This window comes from Protopterus annectens, chromosome 1.part1 (assembly GCF_019279795.1).
Source record: "Protopterus annectens isolate FY-2018-M chromosome 1.part1, PAN1.0, whole genome shotgun sequence".
NCBI classification, from domain to species: Eukaryota; Metazoa; Chordata; order Ceratodontiformes; family Protopteridae; genus Protopterus; species Protopterus annectens.
The window spans coordinates 224,137,903-224,162,053 of NC_056726.1; the positions used below are offsets into that span (position 1 = coordinate 224,137,903).

A 24,151-nucleotide genomic window follows, 5' to 3' on the forward strand; every position below is an offset into this window, starting at 1 on the left:
AGGGCACTCATTTAGACACCTGGTGCACCCAAGGCTCTTGGGACCACAGGCACCTTCACTGGCACATCAACCTAAAGGAAATGATGGCAGATCACAAGGATATCACATCCTTCCAAGACCACCTAAAACCAGGAGTCCTCCTTATAAAAACAGACAATACCACAGTCGTGTGGTACATCAACAAGCAGGGGGGGACACACTCCTACAGTCTCTGCCGACTAGACATGAGCTTCTGGTAGACAGCCTCCTTCATGGGCCTACACCTGATAGCCCAGTACATCCCAGGAGTAAACAATACCCTAGCAGATCATCTAAGCAGAAACTACTTAGACCCCCATGAGTGGAAACTCCAAAAGGGGTCATTCCTCCAAATCACCCAGGCCTGGGGGACACCAGAGGTGGATCTCTTCGTCTCACAGCACAATAATCAGCTGCACAAATTCTGCACCAGAGAGTTCCACCTCCTGGCTTGGAAAAGGGGATGCTGTCTCATTCAAATGGACCAATCTTTTCATTTATGCACCCCCCCCCTGCCCTTACTCCCAAGGGTACTGCTCAAAGTAAGGCAGGAAGGACCAAAAGCCATCCTTATAGCACCAGCTTGGCCCAGGCAACATTGGTACCCCTTGCTGCTCAGCCTAACCAAGGAGCCTTACAGGCCCCTGCCTTTTAACTGCAGACCTCCTGACACAAGCCAGAGGGGAGATTCTGCACCCAAACCTGCACACTGTCAAACTTTCTGTATAGCTCATCCCCCAGGGACTGGGGATAACTCACAGTGGAGCAAGCAGATCCTAGATGTTATTAAAGAAGCCAGAAGGCCCAGCACCAGGAAATCTTACTCAGAGAAATGGAAAATATTCAACTCCTAGTGCCTACCTAAAGGTCACAGCAGCTCCCAGCCGTCCGTCCCACTTATTCTGGAGTCCCTAGTGGAGTAACTTAACAAGGGCTTCTCCTTTTCCTCCATTAAAATCCACCCCTCAGTCATTTCAGCACATTTTCATGCTGAACAGCCTGTCTTCTCTTACCCTTTGATACCCTTTGATTAAGCAATTCCTCAGAGGTGTATCTAACATTAGGCCCCCTAGAAGGGCACCCACTCCAGCCTGGGACCTGAACTGTGTCTTAGAAAAGCTGATTTTGGCTCCATTCGAACCAGCTGCATCAGCAGACCTAAAACACCTTTCCCGGAAGACTGCCTTCCTCTTGGGTATTACTTCAGCTAGAAGGGTGTCAGAACTTCAAGCAGTCATGGCCACTGAACCCTTCATTATCTTCCATGCAGACAGGGTGTCTCTCAGGACTAATCCCTCTTTCATGCCAAAGGTAGATATCAGATGTGATCCTAAACCAGGCTATACATCTCCCCACTTTTTTTCCAAACCCTCAGAATAAAGGGAAGAGAATTCTGCACACACTGGATGTGCACAGACATTTAAGATGCTACCTGGACAGAACAAAGTCCAATAGGAAGACAGATCAATTGTTGGTTGGCTTCACCCCAGGGAAAGAGGGGAAGCCCATCTCCAAGCAGACCATTTCAAAATGGATATCTCACTGCATACAATTCTGCTACACCTTTCATGGGAAAGCTCCTCCTAAATCTATCAGAACACGTTCCACTAGGGCAGCCTCTACTTCCACTACCTTCCTTAGAGGAGTATTCACCAGGGACATCCTGGAAACTGTCACTTGGACCTCTGTCCACACCTTTACCAAACACTACCACCTGCCTCTGTTCTCCAGGGCTCAGGGGCAGGCTTTACCTCTGCAGTCCTGCAATGCATACTAGCTCAATCCTAGGAATTCATACTTCCATCCTCCTCAAACTCAGCTTTGGGAATCCTCCCACAAGTGATGACTGCAGTAGTGAAAGACAAAGAACATAGTACAGTTGTGTACACTTACCATAAGTGTAGATGTTTGAGTGTATTCACTGTTGCAGTGCTATTTACCTTCCCCCTTAATCTTATCTTTTTGGAGATTAACTGTCATTCTTGTGGCCTTGGGCCACCAGGGTCTCTTTCAAACATTTCCTTCAAAGGGGCTCCTGCAGGGTAGGACAAGAAAAAGTGTTGTAATGGTGCCGGCTGCTCTCCTTTATACCACTGACAACCTGACGTCAGTCCAGAGGTGACAGCAGCCAGTGCATGGGAAAAGCTTGACTCTGGTATTCGGCCCGGCTGAGGGCTACCCAGCAGGGATAACCCCCAAGTGATGACTGCAACAGTGAATACACTCGAACATCAACATTTATGGTAAGTGTACATGACTATACTTTCTGATGATTTCTGCTGGTAATGCATTGTAATTAATTAGAAGATGGGATATTTCTATGAGGATTGCACAATCTTATGGACATTGTTAATGTAGAAGTGTCCTATAGCCCCCTAGAGCCGACCCCTGGATTTACCTACAGGTGTAGTGCAGTGAGTTAAGACCTTAAACCTCCTTATATGAACTGCAGTGGAGATGTGGATTTACCTGGGGGAAATACTGCCAAAGAGCATTATATTCTTTTTGCAAAAATAAATTTGTTGTATATTTTATGTTTACGTGATAAATGTAGAATATAATATCTGCTTATTTTTATCTACCTATGCTTTGACATTTTAGTAAAATAGTAAGTTCATTTATATGTTTACCAATAAGTTAACAAGGTTTCAGTTAAATGCAAACATGATGACAGAGCTTTTTAAATTTTTTATCTTTTCATTACACAAAAATGGAGCAGTAGTAATTTGGAACATTTGAACACGTAGTGTTAATAAGCTATGCAAGGTGTGCTGCCACTATCAACAGTTATATAATAAAATAGGTGCACTTAAAGATGCAAGCAATATATTGATTTTTTTGCATGAAACTTTCTGATGTGTGAAATACAGACCATGAAAAAAGTTCTGCATAGTTGCACATCATCAAGATGACTAGTAAGATATGGATTACCTAAAATACACAATGAGCTCCCCCCAGGCCTATTATCAGTGCATATGGTTAAGCACCAGAACCAGTTGTCATATTTCTAGGGAAAAATGTTTCAAGATAGTGTGAAGTGCAGTGCAACTTGCTTTAAAGCAAGGATCTCTAACTCGCACCACTCAGACCTCTAGCAGGCTTCAAACCAGCTTTATTATAGATGAGGAAGCAACTACGCTTCTTTTCCAGCTGCACCACTGTACAGTACCAGTGAATGTCCTTCTATTCCTATGTTGCAGTATTAATTACATGAAGGATTCCCTGCCATAAAAGATCCCAACGTCTGGCCAGTATACAAAAGCCTTTTACCACTGCCAGGTACGTGGGATGTTGCACAGTAGGCCCAAGGCAGGCGTCTGCCATAAAATCGACGTCTGCATGTACCATCCCTAGAACTTCTCTGCTGCCAGTTCGAACTTCTCTGCTGCCAGTTCGAACTCCATCTTCGACTGCTCGCCCGAGTTGGTAAGCGCCCCCATTGTTTTTTTTGTTTTTAATATATACATATATGTATGTATATATATGTGTGTGTGTGTGTGTGTGTGTGTGTGTGTGTGTGTGTGTGTATATGTGTGTATATATATATATATATATATATATATATATATATATATATATATATATAAAATGTACTTTTACTATTGCTTTTATGTACGAGGTTTTATGTTATCCAGGAAAGCAAAGTGCAGTTGTGGAAGACAAATTCCACAAAGATGGTCATGACCAGCATCTGTTTTGTTTAGGCCCTAATTACAACCATAAGTCTTGCTCTGTATGTCCGGCATTTATTCTCAAAACTCTACATAGCTGCCTTCATTCTGTTAATATGATTAATATGTCTATAAAATGTATTTTAAGGTTAAAAAATTTAGAAAGGTGATAATAATGGTAGACATATGTAAATGTAAGTAGTAAGTGTAAGTATTAGCTTATGGTTTAATTAATTTTATATATTAAATAAAATTTAATTAAATTCACTGTAATAAATTAATAAAATCTACTTTAACAAACTAATTATTCTAATTAGACCATTCTAAATTAGTCTTAAAATATTACAATTTGATGAAAGAACCAACTAGAATAAAATAACATAGTAAGTAATATTTTATTTTATTGATATTTTATTGATAAATTAATAACCATAGTTTTTATTTATTGATTTATGTATTTAGCTATGTGGTTCTGAGTTTTTCTTAGAATATACCATTATAATACAAATATTGTGTTAAATAAAGTAAAATTTATTAGATTTGTTTTTATATACTACAACATAAATACATTAAATGTATAATAATTTATAAGTGGTATTTCTGTTGTAAAGGTAGTATGTATTACTTAATTAGATTTTGGATACCATGCTTTTAAAGTAATTTTAAACTAATATCTATAATGTCTAGATTTTATATGTTTTGTTATAGTTTGCACTTCGCGCTGTTTAGTTAAAAATAGTTAAAAATAGTTAAAAATAGTTAAAAATAGTTAAAAATAGTTAAAAATAGTTAAAAATAGTTAAAAATAGTTAAAAAATAGTTATAAATAAAAATATATAGGATTACTAAGTTTATATTGCTATCAGATGGCACAGGTAGTTGAACTGAATAAGATAGTATTTAATGGTTTAAATGAACCTTAATATGAATGACTAGATTTAAGTTGCTGTTAAAATTAATTTTACAACGACATTGACAGCTTGTTAATATTTCCCCTTGGTAATATTCCCCTTGTTAGTTGAATGTTAAAAACTGTTCAAAGACTTTTTTCTTTAGTCCTTATTTCTTATTTTTTAATTTTATTCATTATGTATTTATATTTATGATTATGTTTAATGTTGGTAAATATTGTTTACTAATTCATAGCGGCATGTACTGGATTTGTATGAAATAGACTGGAATAGAAGTAACCTATATGGGCGACAAGAAATGGTTAAAAATTGCTTTTAGAATCAATTAACCAGTCCTTAATTGCCTATGGATTTGCTATTTAAATGCACCATTAACAACAGTATTTTGTCTTCTGAGGAAGTTGCAATATTTGGAGGCGACGAAAAGTGTATGAGTATTTCGCACGCTTTAAGACTGTGAACTTGAATTTCGTGAATAAAGTGGTTGTTATCGGAACACTTTTACTAGTCCGGTTCACTAATTTCTGAGGTTTGGTCTTGGTCTTTTGCAGCTTTATTATAGATGAGGAAGCAACTACGCTTCTTTTCCAGCTGCACCACTGTACAGTACCAGTGAATGTCCTTCTATTCCTATGTTGCAGTATTAATTACATGAAGGATTCCCTGCCATAAAAGATCCCAACGTCTGGCCAGTATACAAAAGCCTTTTACCACTGCCAGGTACGTGGGATGTTGCACAATAGGCCCAAGGCAGGCGTCTGCCATAAAATCGACGTCTGCATGTACCATCCCTAGAACTTCTCTGCTGCCAGTTCGAACTCCATCTTCGACTGCTCGCCCGAGTTGGTAAGCGCCCCCATTGTTTTTTTTGTTTTTAATATATACATATATGTATGTATATATATGTGTGTGTGTGTGTGTGTGTGTGTGTGTGTGTATATGTGTATATGTATATATATATATATATATATATATATATATATGTATATATATATATATATATATATATATATATATATAAAATGTACTTTTACTATTGCTTTTATGTACGAGGTTTTATGTTATCCAGGAAAGCAAAGTGCAGTTGTGGAAGACAAATTCCACAAAGATGGTCATGACCAGCATCTGTTTTGTTTAGGCCCTAATTACAACCATAAGTCTTGCTCTGTATGTCCGGCATTTATTTTCAAAACTCTACATAGCTGCCTTCATTCTGTTAATATTTTCCTGGAGAATCAAAGACTTAAGAGGTTAGCGTGACATTATGGAGGGTATGTGAGGCACTTCTGAACCTGCGAACAAGGCCAAGAAGCTCAGGCCTGAAGCTTCGGCTGCACCTCACATTATGGACATACCTCTCGAGGCCACTGAAGGCCCGGAGGCCTGTTTGGAATTTGGCTCAGATTCCTTGTTGGGAATTGGAGCGGAAGCCATCGGGGAGTTGGCTACTGGCACGTCCTCTGAGGTTTTAAAGATGTCCATTTCGGAGAAGCAGGGGGGAACCTAGGCTTATTATATTGGAAGGCCCTCAAGGTATTCCTCAGATCTTGGTTCAGGAGGAAGTGCCGATGACCGTTATAGAATGCAGGCCTGTGTCGGGTCCCTTCACATACCATAAGGCTGCTGTGGCCTTTAAACAGAAAAAAAAAAAAACCATCTACCAGCTCCTCAGGAACCTCCACCTGACTGACAGGCCTTCACACAGGGATTATTTAATGCCTTTATGGCTTTAAAGCGTCTCGCTGGTGTTTCCCTTTCAAAGCTCACCCTCTGCTTCCCCTCAGAAAATGTTTAGGGAGCAAATTTTATCTGAGGATGAGGATTCCTCGGCAGAGGAGTCTTTGGTGTACTCTGCCCATATTTCTTCCCCTTTGGAGTATGCGTCACCTGAAGGAGTCCAGTGGAATGGAGTCTCCTGGTGAAGACATCCTCTTTGGAGAGATTATTGCTCGTATGAGGGAGTTTTTCAAGTGGGATTGATCACATGTTTCTTGATGTGTAGAGGAGATACTATGATTTACCCCAAATAGATTCACCTTCTCCCTCTGCTGTGCCACCAGTTTGCCCGCTTTTCTGGATGCTTTCACTTCTGCTTCTAAGAGTCCAGACTCTTAATCTCCTGTCCCCAGATGGCCAGATAAGTTTTATAAAGTTCCAGAGGACTGCAAATTCCTTTATAAATGTCCTGCTGCAGACCCAGTGGTGGTTTCTGTAACTACTGATATGCCATTCAGACTTATGCCTTCCACTTCTCTTCTCCCTTCAGACAAGGAGACTAAAACCATTGAAAGGCTGGGGAAAGAAAGTGTAGACTTCAGCTACTCTTGCCTTTAGGGCAATTAACTGTCAAACCCATGTGAATATGCTTTGGCCTTCTTTCTCAGGCCTCTCAGTTTCTCTCTGATTTTCCAGATTCAGATGTTAAGTCTCAGCTTTCCTCTGTTTTGGAGGCATCTTTCCAAGTGGTATGCCACTCTATTAGAGGCATTTGTAATGCTGCTGAAGCATCTGCCAGGGCTGCTGCGTGTGGTTCTGTATTAGAGATACTTCTGGTTAAGGCTCCAACCTCTTCCTGAAGACTACAAGGCCGAGCTAATGGGTGCACTGTTAGATGAAAATGCCTTTTGTACTGCAGCTGCTACCTTGTTCATGTCCTTGCAGACGAAAGATAGAGTTGCAGGATTTAAAACATATCTTTGTGTCATTAGTTCCCAAATTCCAAATCAACTACCCAGTTAAGACTGCTTTTGTCAGGAAACAATCTTGAACTTCTCCTTCCAGAGGTAAAAGGGATGTCAGGAGGCCTGTTCGATGTTCTTTGCATTTCACTGTTGCAGTCAACACTTGTGGCTTATCCCTGCTGGCTTTGCTGGTCTGAATACCAGAGTAAAGGGCCCCCCCCCTGCGTCAGCTGTCCAGAGACTGGCTGACGTCAGGTTGTCAGGGCTATAAAGGGTGGCAGCCGACGCCATTACATCAGTCTTTCTTGCTGTGGAGCCTGAAGCAGAAGCAGTTTTGTGAGTGCATCGGTTGGCTGTTGCCAGAGTGAGGAAAACCATCTGAAGCGAAGTACCCCATTGGGGACATTTTCTTGCTTTTAACTGATGTCAGAGAAAGTCAGTAATTGTCTCAGCTGTGGAAAGCAGATCCCACATCGAGACTTCCATTCTCTCTGTCACTTGTTTAGGCCCAGACCACGATGTCCCCGGGTGTTCTGTGCCCTGTTTAATGCTAGAACCATAAGAAGAAGAGCTGAAATGGTAACGAGGCATTTTATTGAGTCTTTTTCTCAATGCAATGTGGTGCCAGTCTCTCAACCGGCTACTGACTTACCTAGAAAAAAGGAAAGACTAGGATAAAGATAGGCCTCTAAAAGTTAGGCCCTCTGGCGACTCAGGTCAAAAGTGTGGTATTTTTCAACTCAGTGCTACAGCTGAACTCAGTGAGACGCCTTTGCAGCCCCTGATGCCAGCCAAGGAACCGTCACAGGCCTCTACTGAGGCCCGTTCAGAGTCTGGTACACCATCGGATCCACCTCCCCCTGCCAGCGTGTTGCCTCATTCTCACGTGGTCAGGTCCAGAGACACTTTGCAGGCACCGGCTTCTGCTGAGACACCTCCGACTACCGAAGCCAGACTCCGACTGACAGTGCCACCGGTTAAACTTGCTGTGTATAGGACTACCCACCTGTTCAGGTCCAAGCCTAAGACTACCCCCAAAAATGTCCCTCCCCAAGGACCCAGTCACCGACCTACAACTAGCCAGCCTGCCTCTCAGTCGCAGCAACTGCTCAGAATGGCAGAAGACTTGATGACTCTTTTTAGGTGAAGCCAGCCCCATCCTCTCACCCCAACAAAAATAAAAAGCGACGCCTCCCCTGAGGTCCTTACTGACCAGAAATCAGAAGAATATGTCCTTGAGGAGTCAGACATGGAAGGCCAGCCCTTTGCAGCATTTGAGGACTCTGATGCTGATGACCCCGTTCCATCTGCATCCCCCCTGAGGACTTTCTTTTGGGGAAACCTTAAATTCCCTCAGAGAACACTTTCAATGGGAGGCCCAAGATTACCGTCAGTCTAAGAAGAGACTGAGGGAGATGTTCTTCGTGTTTTACTGTTGCCGTCATCACATTTGTGTTATCCTACCAGGGGTAGCCCTCAGTCACCCCGAATACCAGAGGCTTAGTATTTCTGCGTTGGTTGCTTTCACTCCAGGACTGACGTCAGGTCATCAGTGGTATAAAAACAGGCAGCCAATGCCATTACATTAGTCTTTCTTGCAGAGGAGCCCGAAGCAGAAGCATTTCGCATGAGTGCAGTCAGCCACTACCTGAGTTTTCGTTTCCAAATTAAAGTTGAGGTCTTCTAAAGCTAAGTAACCGGTTGGGGATCCTTTTTTCTTGCTCTAAATGATGTCAGAAAAAGTTAACAATTGTCTTGACTGTGGAAAGCAAATACCACACCGAGACTTCCATTCTTACTGCGTCACCTGTTTAGGCAAAGACCACTACGTACCCCATTATCGCTTTTGTGCTTTGTTCAACGCCAGAACTATACGTCATCGGGCCATTATTGTAGCTAGATATTTTCACTCTGTCCTCAAATTCCGATATGGCTTCAGTAAGTCATCCGACTACCGATCTTCCAAAAAAATTTAAGTATAAAGGCAGACCGCACAGGTTCAGAACTACCAACAATGCTTCCGCTAAGCTAGTCGTCAGTTCTCTGGTCCTCAGTGAGGCGCTTTTGCAGCCCCTGATGCCTGCTTATGTGGATTCGCAGGCCGCTACCGAGACCCTTTTGGAGTCCGGTATGCTGCGAGACTCTTCGACTAAGGATTCTGCGGATGTCTCTACCTTGGATGGGTCCGGAGCTGCTGAGCAGCTAACTGCTTCCGAGGAGGTACTTCGCACTACCGATACTCTACACAGACCGACTTCTTTCGCATCTTCAGTTCTTTCTATAACTCAGTTTCTAAGGCCCAGGGTATGAACTACTCCAAAAAAAAAAAACGACTACCCAAGCTCAGGCACCTGCTTCCTTGCTTCAGTCTCAAATGCTTAAAATGGCGGAAGACCTTATTATGCTTATTAGGGGAAGCCAGGCTACCCCTTCCAAAAGAAAGAGACTTGTCCCCAGTAGTTTTATATGAACAGGAGTCCAATTACTCTGATGCATCTGAATATGAAGATATGCAACCCCTCTCTACTTATGAGGATTCTGATGCAGAGGAATGCATTCCTTCTGCCTCTCCACTCAAGGATTTTTAATTTGGGGAAACCCTTCATAATTTAAGGGAGCATTTCCAATGGGAATGTCAGGACTATCCTCAGTCAAAAAAGGGACTTGGGGAATTCTTAGATTTACCACAGCACATACCTCTGACCATTCCTCCTGTCCTGGATGTTGTGGATGATGCTTTTATGGAATCCAGTTTGACTCCTGACACCCTTCCTCCTGCTCCCAGGAAACCTGACCGGTATTACAGAGTCCCTGACTCTCTCAAATTTCTTTTCAAAAATCCTACTGCTGACCCAGAGGTCATCTCTCAAGGACCTAAAGGAATTAAAGCAACTACAGCTAAGAATCTCACCCTCTCAGATAGGGATTCCCTAGCTTTAGACAGATGAGGTAAAAACATATACACCTCTGCTACTCCTGCTATATTAGAGCATTAAATTGTCATTTCCACATGCTGAAATATCAGCAGCATACCATGGAATTACTCAAACAAAAATATCTTCCTTTCCTGCTTGTGCAGAAAATAAAGAATTACAAGAGCTTATGCATTCTGCAAGTCAAGTAACTAAGCACACCTTGCAATGTGGCTTTGATGCCATAGAAGCATCTTGCAGGGCAGCAGTCACTGGTTCTGTCCTTAGAAGGCATGCTTGGCTTAAGGAACAGACCTTGCCAGACCATGTCTAATCCAAGTTATTAGACGCACCATTGAACAAAGGCAACTTATTTGGCACCAAGGCAGAGGAGGTCTTAAAAAAGATGGAAGAAAAAGCTACATCTGTGCAGACAGTTAAAGACTTCTTACAGGTCCAGCCACCGAGGTTCAGTAGGCATTGCCCCTCCAAGCACTGATCCTTTCCTGCCCCCTCCAGGCCAGCTCAGCCCAGACCCAGGGGAAGCAGACCCCACAGACAGCAGCCCCAGGGAATGCAGAGATCTAAACAGTGGAGGTCCTTCTCTTAAGAAACTGAGTGCAAAGCCACCCCCTTATGGTAAGAACTCACAATGACTTGACACCTCCACCCCTTACCTCTGCCCACCTGCTTGTGCCCCTAGGAGGAAAACTCTCCTTCCACGCAAGCAACTGGGCCACTATTACCATCAACAGATGGGTCCTCAACATAGTGTCCCAGGGATACAGATTTTTATTTCCATACTCCACCAACCCCAAAAGGGTTCCCATATCTTCCTCCAAACCAGTGGGCAGAGGCCAAAAGGCAAGTCCTTTTCCTGCTCTTCATGAGGGTAATACAGCATGTTCTTACAGAACAGATAGGCCAAGGTTTCTACTCCAGACTCTTCTTGGTACCCAGAAAAGAGGGCACATGGTGCCCCATCCTCGATCTATCCATTCTAAACACCTTTCTGTTGAAGTCAGAATTCAAAATGCACTTTGTTCTCTGTGCTTCCCTTTGGCTTATCCACTGCTCCCAGAGTTTTCATAAAATGCCTGTCTCCCCCCACCCCCACCCCCCGCCATTGCTTTTTGCAGACAAAGAAATATTCAAATTTACCCATACTTGGACGATTACCTGATTCAGGCAGACAGGAAAAGCTGTTACAGCACCTGACTTTTGTGAAGGACATACTGACCCCCCTGGGGTATACTATCAACGAAAATAAATCAGAACTAGTCCCCACACAAAAAATTGTATTCCTGGGAGCAAGCCTGGACACGGCATCCCAGATGGCATTCCTTACTCCAGAAAAACAAGCCTACCTAACAGGCTACTTCTCTCAACTAGCCACCAAAACCCAGTTAACCGCAAGGAAAATCCTGCAAGCTCTAGGTTTCATGGCTTCTTGCATCCTACTCATTCCATATGCCAGACTGCGTATGAGGAAACTACAGTGGTACCTAAAAAAGCCTGTGGTGTCAACACTCTCTTCTTTTTTTTCTTCTTTTTCTTTCGGCTGTTCCCATTAAGGGTCATCACAGCAGATCATCTGTTTCCATTTCTTCCTGTCATCTGCAGCTTGCTCTGTCATACCAACCACCTGCATGTCCTCTCTCACCACATCCATAAACCTTATCTTAGGCCTTCCTCTTTTCCTCTTACCTGGCAGCTTCATCCTTAGCATCCTTTTCCCAATATACCCAGCATCCCTCCTCAGCACTTGTCCAAACCAATGCAATCTTGCCTCTCTGGCTTTGTCTCCAAACCATCCAACCTGGGCTGACCTTCTAATATACTTATTCCTAATCCTGTCTACCCTCGTCGCACCCAGTGCAAATCTTAACATCTTTAACTCTGCCACATCCAGCTCTGACTCCTGCCTTTTTGTCAATGCCACTGTCTCCAACCCATATAACATAGCTGGTCTAACTACCCTCTTGTAGACCTTCCCTTTCACTCTTACTGGTACTCGTCTGTCACAAATCACTCCTGACACTCTTCTCCACCCACTCCACCCTGGCTCTACTTTCTTTTTCACCTCTTTTCCACACTCGTCATTACTCTGAACTGTTGATCCCAAGTATTTAAACTCATCCACCTTTGCCAACTCTACTCCCTGCATCCTCACCATTCCTCTGTCCTCCCTCTCATTCACACACATATATTCTGTCTTAGTCCTACTGACCTTCATTCCTCTCCTCTCTAGAGCATATCTCCACCTCTCCAGGGTCTCCTCAACCTGTTCCCTACTCTCAGTACATATCACAATGTCATCTCAAGACCTGGAAAGTCTCATACCAATGATACCTTGTCTAAGGAAAGATTTTCTTTGGTGGGCAGCAGCTTGCAACCACAACAAGGGTCTTCCCTTCTCACATCCCCATGCCGCCCAGACCCTCACCACAGACTCATCAGACTATGCCTGGGGTGCACACCTGGAGGGCAGGTGCATTCAGGGCCACTGGATCCCAAATCAAATACACCTGCACATCAGCCAAGAAGAGATGTTAGCTGTTCAGCCTGCCCTGACAGCCTTCAGACCCCTTCTCTCCCCAGGGCCTCTACTGATCAAGACAGACAACTCCACAGTAATGTGGTATATCAACAAGCAGGGAGGGACTCCCTCTTATCCTCTCTGCAGGCTCACTGTGACCCTTTGGCGCACAGCCTCTGCCATGCAACTACACCTGCTAGCACAAATCCTGCCAGGCTCTCTAAACTCTATGGCAGACAACTTGAGCAGAAACCTGCTAGACCCACACAAGTGGCAGCTAGACCACAGAACCTTCACCCATGTAACCCAGAAATGGAGCACCCCGAAGGTCGACCTGTTTGCCTCCCACTCCAGTCATCTCAGAAAATTCTGCACCAGGGAACCTCACAACAAGGCCTGGAAAGTGGATGCTCTATCTTTCCAGTGGGTAAACCTCTCGGTCTATGCATTTCCCCCTCTACCACTCGTATCAAGGGTAACTGCTCAAAGTAAGTGAGGAAAAACCGAGGGCAATCCTGATTGCCCCAGACTGGCCATGCCAGCACTGGTACCCACTGCTGTGCAGCCAGTCACCCCTTCCACCATGGTACCTACCTCAGATCCCCACACTCCTGACCCAGGGGAATGGAGAATTCATGCATCTCCAATTGCAGACCCTCAACCTGGCAGCCTGGCTCATTTCCTGACCACCCTCAAGCTGCCAGCTTAAGGAAACAAGTCCTAGGTATTATACATGAGGCCAGATGCCCCAGTACTAGGAAATCCTATGCTGACAAGTGGAAAAGGTTTTGCACCTGGATCCAGGCTAAGGGAGCCGAACGGCACAGCCTTTTCTACCTCTCATCCTGGATTACCTGGCATACTTACTACACAGGGGTCTATCCTTCTCTTCTATTAAAATCCATGCCTCTGCCCTCTCTGCTCATTACAGCACAGAGCCGCCTCTCTTCTCACACCCTCTCATCAAACAGTTCCTAAGAGGCGCTAACAACTTAAGGCCACCCAGAAGAGCTCCTACCCCAGCTTGGAACCTTAACTTTGTGTTGAAAAGCTCACCCTACCCCCCCTTTGAACCTGCAGCTTCAGCAGAGTTGAAATTTCTCTCTTGGAAAACAGCCTTGCTTCTGGCCATCACTTCAGCTAGAAGACTATCAGAGCTACAAGCACTCATGGTTGTAGAGCCCTTCATCATTTTCCATGCTGATAGTCTCACTCAGGACTAACCCATCTTTCATGCCTAAAGTGGTGTCCAGTGTGGCTCTCAGTCAAGCCATACATTTGCCCACCTTTTTCCCTAACCCACAAAACAAGGGTGAAAAGATTCTGCACTCTCTCTAGATGTGCACAGACAGCTCAGCTTCTATCTGGACAGGACAAAAGCTTTCAGAAAAACTGATCAATTGCTAGTCAGCTTCGCAGCAGTGGCAGAGGGTAAGGCCATATCCAAACAATCTCCAAATGGATAGCACACTGCATCCATTTCTGAAACAGACAGTAGGGGAAAGCACCCTCAAAGGGGGGTCAGGACACATTCCACCAGAGCAATCTCCACCTCTGCAGCATTTCTCAGATGGGTCCCTACCAGGGACATCCTGGAGGCTGCAACATGGGCATTTGTTCATACCTTCACCAAGCATTACCACCTGCCTGTCTTCTCCAAATCCAGGGCAGGCTTTGCCACCGCCGTCTTGCAGGGCATCCTAGCCAGCCCACAGTCTTCTTGACTGCCTCTACCCTTTTCTTCAGCTTTGGGAATAAACCCAAATGTGATGACTGCAACAGTGAAACACGAAGAACATAGCACTGTTGTGTACACTTACCATAAATGTAGATGTTCAAGTATATTCACTGTTGCAGTCCTGGTTTCCCTCCCTCCATTTCCCTTGTTGTTCTCTTCCTCTCTTCTTACAGGGGTTTATTGGTATTTACTTTCTACTGGTGGTGGTCTTCCACCATAACCTATGTCCATATTTGGGGGGCTCCTGACAGGGCAAGAAAAACTGCTGATGGCATCGGCTGCCTGGTTTTGTACCACTGATGACCTAACGTCAGTCCTGGAGCGACAGCAACCGACTCAGAAATACTAAGCCTCTGGTATTCGGGCTGAGGGCTACCCCTGGCAGGATAACCCAAATGTGATGACTGCAACAGTGAATACACTCTAACATCTACATTTATGGTAAGTGTACACAACTGTACTTTCCTTGACCTGCCTCAGCATAAACCTTTGGCCATTCCGCTAATCCTGGATGTAGTGGAGGATGTTTTTCTAGAATCTGCCCTTTCACCAGATTCTCTCCCCCTAGCACCCAGGAATCCAGACAGATTACAGGGTGCAAGACACCCACAAATATTTTTTTAAAAACCCTGCTGCAGATCCTGAAGTCATTACTCAAGGCCCTAAGGTAGCTAGGGCAAGCTCATCTAAAAAATCCATCTCATCTGACAAAGAAAGCAGAGCTTTAGACAGAATGGGAAAAAAGGTATACACTTCAGCCACTTTAGCTGTAAGAGCCTTAAATTGTCAATTTCCTATGCTGAAATTCCAGCAGAATGTCCTTGAACTGATTAAACAGAAGTTGTCTTCCATTCCTGACAGTAGTACTATCAGAGAATTAACAGACCACATACAGTGTAGTTCTCGGGCAGCCAAACACTCCTTGCTTTGCGGTTTTCATGCCTTAGAAGCTTCTACCAGGGCTGCAGTCACAGGCTTAGTAATCAGAAGGCATGCCTGATTAAGGGAGTAGCCTTTGCATGACCAGGTAAAATCCAAACTGCTGGATGCCCCTTTAGGTAAAGACCAGTTGTTTGGACCTAAAGCAAAAGAGGTCATTAAGAAAATGAGGACAAAGCCAAGTCCATGCAAACTGTCAAGGACTTCTTACTGGTGCATCCTCCTAGGTTAAGCAGAAACTTCCCCACTAAACACTGGTCCTTTCCCTCTCAGACCAAACCAGTCCAGAGAAAGGGATGCAGAGACAGGACCCCTAGGCATCAGCCCCATAGTCAGCAAAGACCCAGGCCAGTGGTCAACTGCTGCTCCTAGGCAAGGGAGTTCTAAACTAACCCCCTTCTCCAAGGACTCTCAATTACTCCTTTTCCCTCCCCTCTGCCCTCACGTCACCAGACAGGCTAGGAGGAAGACTTTCCCTCTTCCTAGGAAACTGGCAGGCCATCACCTCAGATCTATGGGTCCTGAAAATTATTGCCAGCGGGTACAGGTTCTATTTCAAAGAAAAAATAAAAAGGTCAGGTTGCCCAGATGTCCCTGTAAATCAGAGGTCAGAAGCTATTGGTTAGATCAGAAAGCTTTATGCCCAGGGTGCTGTAGAACCTGTACCAAAGGAACAGACTGGAAAAGGATTTTATTCAAGACTGTTCCTGGTTCCCAGAAAAGACTGCACCTGGTGGACCTCTCCACTCTGAATCTGTCCCAACTGGTTCCAAAATTCAAGATGCTGATTCTGCAAAAACTACTACCCATGTTCCTTCACAAGCCTGTTTAGTGACCCTAGATCTGAAGGATGCCTGCCTGCATATCTCTACAGTCCTGCAGGAGTTACCTAAGGTTCAGAGCAGGGTCCCAACACTTTCAGTTTTCTGCTCTGCCCTTTGGCTTATCCACTGCTCCCATAGTCTGTATCAAGTGCCAGGCTCCAGTCATTGCATTTTGCAGACAGAAGGACATACACATGTATCCATATCTCGATGATTGCCTCATACAAGCAGAAAACAATGAAAATCTACTGTAGGACCTCTCTTTGTGCAGACCCTACTAATCTCACTGGGATTCACCATCAACCTGGAGAAGTCCCATCTACAGCCCACACAAAGGATAACCTTCCTGGGCACCCTTCTAGACACCTCAGCACAAATGGCCTTCCTCCCCCACAGAAACAGGCCTTTCTACCGTCTTGCTTCACCCAGCTGGCACACAAAACCCACCTCACTGCCAGAAAAATCCTGCAAGCCCTGGGATACATGGCCTCCTGCATTCTGCTGATACCCTTTGCCAGGTTGCACATGAGAAAATTGCAATGGTACCCAAGGAACCTCTGGTGCCAACACTCCCAGTCACTGGAACACCAGCTCCCCCTGATTCCTTGTCTAAGGAAGGAGTTCATATGATGGGCTGAGGCTTGCACTCTGAACAAGGGCCTTCCCTTTGTCCTTCAGCCACATGATGAAACCATAACCACAGACGCCTGGGGAGCTTGCAAAGGAACACTGCGAGCTCGGGCCTTTTGGGAACAGGAGGTTCAGGGTCTCCATATCAACCTGAATGAAATGTTAGCAGTACACAGAGCAGTCCTAATCTTCCAAGAACATCTGTCACCAGGAGTCCTCTTAATTAGGACAGACAACACTACTGTCATGTGGTACATCAACAAGCAAAGGGACATCCATTCTTACCACCTTTGTCACTTAGCTATGAACATCTGGCAGCCCACCTCAAATCTGGGACTGCATCTGATAGCACAATACCTTCCAGGGAATCTAAACACTCTAAGCAGACAACTCTTGGATCCCCACGAGTGGCAGTTGCACAGGGAGACCTTCCTAAAGATCAGTCAAATCTGGGGAAAACCAGACATAGACCTTTTTGCAAGCTACCAGACCTGCCAACTGACCAAATTCTGCTCAAGGGTGGACGCCCTCTCCTTCCACTGGGGCAGCCTGTTTGTGTATGCTTTCCCCCCTCTACCTCCGGTACCCAGGGTGCTCCTCAAGATCAGAGAGGAAGGACTATCCCCAGACTGGCCAAGGCAGTAGTGGTACCCCATGCTTCTCAGTCTGAGCATGCACCCTCCTATTTCCCTACCCACCCACCACAGACCTTTTCACACAACAGAGAGGGAAGGTACTACACCCAGGCCTGGCACCACTCAAGAAAACCACATGGTTGATTCCACAAAGGCAGATAACACTTCAGCCCTCAGCAAACAAGTGTTAGACGTTATTAAGGAGTCCCATAGATGTTGTCCATCAAGGGATCTGGGGGCTGAGACTCCCTTGTCTGTTCTGGGGGAGAGGGAGCTGGACTGAACCCAACTCTCCCACTTGGAGCTTCTGCGCAGGTGAATTCTGCACCCACATCATCCTCTTTGCCATCTTCCTTGGCGCGGGGGAGGTCTTCCTGTTCCTCTGAGCCAGAGGCTCTCTGCCCAGGATTGTGGTGCTTTCGAGGTGATGAGTGTGCTTTCCTCAAAGACTGCTTCAACCTTGGCGCAAGCGACTCTTCCCCCAAAAGGGCCAGTGTCGACCTCTACACATTCCCTCCAACCCCAGTGTAGAGAACAAATGCCCCGGGACGCCCCAGTGGGTGAGACCCTCTCTTCTGAAACCTCTCCGGAGCATCCCTGTCAGGAGGTCCCTCAGAAGAGAACCTGTAAGAGGAAACACATAGACTCCCTGGAGTCTGTCACATCGGATACTGGCTTGGATTCAAAATGGTCCCCATGGTCACCCTCTGAGGATGTCTTCTTTTCAGACATCCTAGAGACCCTGAAATAGAGGGCTGGAAGACCCCTCTCCCCTTCTGAAGATGAGTCTGTATACTTTGAGATATTTGATTCTTGACCCTCCGCCTCTTGGGTGTCTCCGCCTTTCAACCAGCTCCTGGGTGTAGTCAGTCGAAAGGTGTTGGGCTCCCCAGAGTTGGTGGAACCAGTTCAGAGGAGGCCCAACAAGTTTATTACAGCCCTGGAGGACAAACAGTTTCTAACTAAAGGTGTCCCAGTCGATGCTATGGTGGGGGCGGTGGCCACCAAAAAGGAACTAGCCGAAACGTCATCTGTCCACCCGCCGAATGAGTCTTGAATGATGGACAAATATGGGAAGTGTATGTTCTCTTCAGCAGCCTGTACCCTTAGGTTGCTGAATTATTTATCCCACTTCCCTCGTCTTCAGAGGGATCTCCTCAAGGAGCTAGGAGATACCCTCCAAGGTGCTACAACTGGGAGGGGGTTACCTGACAAGATAATCTCTCAGCTTGTGACCTTAACCTCAATAAAAAAACTCCTCCATGCGGCTCACTTATGCGGCCAATGGAGTGAGCAGGGCAGCAGGCACAGGAATAGCTCTGAGGATGCATTCCTAGATGCGTCTTTTTGAGTTTGCTGCACCCTTTAAGTCTTCCTTTATTGACGCCCCTTTTGATGGCTCATCTTTGTTCGGGGCAAAAGTGAGAGACTCTTACCAGGAGAGAACATGATGGCAAAACTCTATCTGCCGTGGGAGTGTGTTTCTCTGCCCCTACCAGACCTTATCCCAAAGGTCAGAAGAATGGAAAATGTGGTTCTGGAAATCCAAAGGAGCTTTGCCGGATGCTCGTGGTGAATTTTCCCCCAGGGGCAGAGGGGGAAATAATGCAAGATGCTGCCCCCGTGGCAGAGGGGGTCCGCAGAATCAGGGTGACAGAGATACGTTCTCTGGTAGGCCCTTTCAGTACTCCTGAAAGGAGGCCCACCTGTCCACCTCTGGAGGCAGTCGGGGGGGGGGGGGGTATTATCACTGTACCCAAATGCCTGACTGGACATCACTCAAGGCAAATGGGTACGGTTGATCATATCCAGGGGATACAGCATTCCTTTCTGCCTTCCACCAAAGTCTATCCCAGACATACTACCTGGTCAAAGGGATCAAGCAACCCTAGGAATTCAAAGGTTGCTAAGAATGTTAGCCATCCAAGAAGTCCCTGCAGACCAAATTGGATTCGGAATTTACTCAAGGTTCTTTTTAGCTCCAGAAAAGACAGGGGACTGGAGACCAATTCTGGATCTCAGCAGACTGAACAAGTCTGTAAAGAAAACAAAGTTCCGGATGGTGACACTGCAGTCTATACTCCCTTTTCTGGGACAAGACAATTGGATGTGCTCCGTAGATCTTCAGGATGCGTGCTACCTTATAAAGATGGACAGGCAATCCAGAAGATATTTATGCTTCCGGCTGGGAGCCAGTCATTACCAGTTCAGAGCTGTGCCCTTTGGTCTCACTACAGCCCTCAGAGTGTTTTCCAAATGCATGGCGGTAGTTACGGCTCACCTGAGGCATCTAGGATTCCGGGTGTTTCCATACATAGACGACTGGCTCCTGACCACCTCCAATGACCATCTACTAACCAGGGCAAGAGACTCCACCATTCTTCTCTGCTCAGAGCTGGGGATTACCATAAATCTCAAATAATCTGCCTTGTTGCTGTCACAGCATATTACCTTTATAGGGGCAGACTTAAACACAAAAAATATGGTTGCAAAACTGTCTCATGAAAGACTTCAAATGTTATGCCATCAGGTGTCAATATTGTTCATGAAGGAAAAAGTACAGGCAAAATTTGTCCTCAAGGTTCTGGGTTCAATCTCAGCTGCAATAACATTAGTCTCACCGGCATGTCTACACGTGAGAATACAGTGGCTACTTTTTGCTCAGTGGTCCATGCAGGAGTTCCCCATGTCACACAAGATTCTCAGTACAAACACTTGCAAGAGGGACCTATGATGGTGGCTTCAGTCCACACAGGTAACAATAGGCAGACCATTTGTTCTCTCCCACCCTGTAGCTACAGTGACCATGGACGCTTCCAAGGTAGGGTGGGCGGGGATTATCTTTGACAGACTGTCCAAGGGACTTGGCAGGAACACGGATACCAATTACACATCAGTGTCCTAGAGATGAGGGAGGTGCTTCTGGTATTGCAAGCATTCCAGAGCTCTCTTCCAACAGGTACGATTGCAATACAGACAATATGTCCGTGGTGTGGTACATCAACAAACAAGGCGGAAACGGATCCTACCCCTTCTGTCGAGAGGCTCAGAGAGTATGGCAATGGGCAATTTCTTCTGTGTTTTCTGATTGCAGTGCACATCCCGGGGAAATCCAACTTGATAGCAGACAGATTAAGTAGGGCAATTTTTATGCCTCATGAGTGGTTCTTGAATCAGGAAATTGCGAACCAAATTTTTCACAAGTGGGGCCAGCCTTGCTGTGACCTCTTTGCCACATCCATCAACTCAAACGCAGCAGCTACTTTGCCCTAATTCCCCCTACCAAGGGATGCACTTGTTCACAATTGGCCCCGGGGACTTCTGTACGGTTTACCCAGTTTTCATTACTGCCCAAGGTTCTCCAGAAAGCAAAGTCATTGAGTCGCAGGCTAATTCTCATTGCTTCTTACTGGCCTCGTCAGATATCGTTCCCCTTTCTATGGCCCCATCTTCAGGAGGAGGCTTGGATCCTGGACCCAGTGCTGGATCTTCTGACTCATCAGTCAAGAACGCTACACCCCTCTATTCAAAGCCTCAAGCTGACAGCTTGGTTAGTCTACTTCCCATCTTAGCCAGGCTTCCAGAACTATGCCCGGCAGTGTGACGCATTCTGACTTCATTGCACAAAAATACAATTAAAAAACTTTATGCAAGTAATTGGAAGAGATTTTCTTGTTGGGCTGACAGAAACTATATAGACCACTTTAGAGCCCCTATATCTGCAATCCTGAAATTTTCAACAAAAACCTTAAATCGGGGTGCAGCGGCTGCCACGGTACGAGTACAACTAGCAGCCATATCAAACTACCACATAGGAGACATGGGATCCAATATAATGTCCCACAGATTATGCAAAGCCTTTTTAAGGGGTACATTCCTTTTAAGACCTCCCATAAGAGAACCACCACCTCCTTGGGACCTCAATTTGGTGTTGCCTTCTTTAATTCTCTCTCCATTCGAACCAGCCTCCTCTTGCCCACTAAAGTTCTTGTCTTGGAAGACCATCTTTTTAACCGCCATTACTTCCGCTAGGAGGATTTCAGAACTGCAAGCTCTGTCTATCCGTCCGCCCTATCTCATTTTCCACAAAGACAGTCTCTCTCAGGACAAATCCTTCTTTTCTGCCAAAAGTCTGTTCTGAGGCCAACTTAAATCAGTCGATTGAGCTAACCGTATTTTTCCCCAGTCATGGCAACAAGGCAGAATACAAGCTTCACCAACTGGATGTACATAGATAGTTAAGTTTTTACCTACATAGGACAAAGGAATTTAGAAAATCTGACTAACTGTTTGTTTCATTCTCAAAAAACAGAATAGGAGCTTCAGTTTCAAAAGTCACCTTATTAAAATGGCTTACAGACACCATTACTTATGTCTGTAACTCTCAGAATAAAGAGTTGCCGGGAAAAGCTATGTCAACTTCCACTGCTTTACAAGCTAGGCTCCCTTTGGATTCAATTTGTGCTGCAGCTACATGGGTTAACCCTCATACCTTTATCACTCATTACAAAGTAGATGTGGCCTCTCGGAACAGGGCATCCTTTCTGAAGAGTTTATTCCCTTGAGCCACCATAGAAAGAAGGTGCTGGGGACGCTGCCCCAACCATCAAAATGAAGGCGAGATAGGATAACATAACATAAAGAAGTTATGTACTCACCATAATGTTCCATGTTTGTTGTTCATAATCTTGCCTTCATTCTTGCATCCCACCCCTCCTTCCCCCTTCCTTAAAGATCGAGAGGAATTTTCTGAAATTGGCCGTAAATTTCCTGATTCCCTTCATGCCTTAGGAATTATAGGCAGAGGATCTGTTGTAGTTGTTGTTTTGGGTTGCATAGTCTAGTGATTAGTTTCTCTCAAATGAGATCTGGGTAACAATCACTAGGCATCTTGGAATAGGATGTAGCCTCGACGCAGTGAAAACTCTCAAGCATTAGTATGCAACCGAGTCGGAACCAATGCTTGGTTCCGAACCCAGCCATCAAGAATGAAGGCGAGATTACGGACAACAAACATGGAACATTATGGTGAGTACATAACTTCTTTTTTATCTGATGATGTGCAATGGCTAAAAAGCAATATGGAGTAAAGGAAATGGTGGAAAAAATCAGCAGACAAAAATACTGTGTTGGAGACTGCATAAAACTACCAAGTAATACAGGTTGTTGATGAAGTAAGAATGCAGAAACTATGGGAAAACTTACAGCCTAAGTCTGAAGTAGTTGCTAAAACAACTTCAACAGGATCATTTGTTCCTATGAAAGATTGAAAACTGTATAGGAGGAATTGTACACATTTGTATGACAGACAGCTTCAAGAAGAAAAGCAACCAATGTTTCACAATCAGTCATGTTGTAGAAAATGGAGATTAAAAGAACCATGACAGCCTGAAATTACAGAGATGATCCTGTTGTCTATTCTTCAGTTCTGTCATGCAGTAAGACTGTCCCAAAAGAGAAGTTAGGCTTTGTTAAATACCATCGGATGTAGAATACCTTTCAGTATACCAAACACATAAATGAATAGTTTGAGTGAAATACTGTGACCTGAATTTGCATTTATTAAAATGTCTATTTGAATGTGTATAGAAGTATTTTTAGATGAGAGTATAACCCATGTCATGCCTAGGATTGAGTTAAGGTTAAGTAATCAGTGTGATGTAGTGCATTCTGCAGTACAGATTGCATACCATATGCATATATTTGACAATTGCACTGGGGATGTAGACTATATGATGTATGTTTTAAAATAATGGAAATAGTTACAGTAAGTTGCACGTCAGGTGGTGTGTGGTTTCCCTAGAGAGGAGGTTATGATACATCGATGTCCGTGTTTTATTTGCTGACTTATCAGTGCACCTCCAGGGGTTTCCAGTGGTTAAGCAAATCCTTTCTAAGTGGATTCATCCGCTTGATGGCAAACCCCCTCACATATTTGAAAATACTGCTCTCAAAGGATACTTGTAATGTTTGCTACAGAAATGATTGCATTGAGAACTTTTTTTTTTTGCTGTTGGCACTTGGCTGTCTGTTCGCATCTTCAACAGGTATTGTTTCATGGATCAGAATTCCAGACGTCAGGACTCTTTTTGGCACTTTGGTGCTTTAAGACTCTTGTCTTTTATGCCTGCTTTTATCTTTCAGCCTTTTCCTAGCTTTGGTTCCCAGGAAGTATTTCTTTTGTGTGTGTGTGTGTGTGTGTGTGTGTGTGTGTGTGTGTGTGTGTGTGTGTGTGTGTGTGTGTGTGTGTGTGTGTTGTGATGTATTTAATTTTTACTACTTGGGATTCTTCCCTACAGTTGCCTACCGTAGAAGGCTTGTGAAGTTGAATATGGATGTACTTATCACATCAATTGATCTGTAAGAAAGCTTTGTGTGGTGGATGCTTGTTACTTTCCTTTTGTGCCTATGTGTTTGCAGCCATATGATGAGAGGCTGTCCAGAGATATTTACCTGTGTATGTATGGCAAGTTTGTGTCTTTGTATATTGGGCTGTGTCCACAGGTGGATGTCAAACCCAGTTGCACAGGGGCCATGTGTACTGCTTCATCCTAATCATACTAGTGATGTCATGGCTTGCACCAGCAGGGAGTCTTGCATGACCTAAGCATGGGAGCAAAAAGCAGATTGCAGATGTAAGGAGAGCAGAAGAG

The 24,151-nt window shown here is 44.8% G+C and overlaps 1 protein-coding gene across 1 annotated transcript in view; it reads left to right on the forward strand.

The window, feature by feature from the left end:
• The window catches only part of LOC122814351 (discoidin, CUB and LCCL domain-containing protein 1-like), a 1,191,124-nt gene that overhangs the window by 208,385 nt on the left and 958,588 nt on the right, over positions 1 to 24,151 (forward strand). The window lies entirely within an intron of this gene.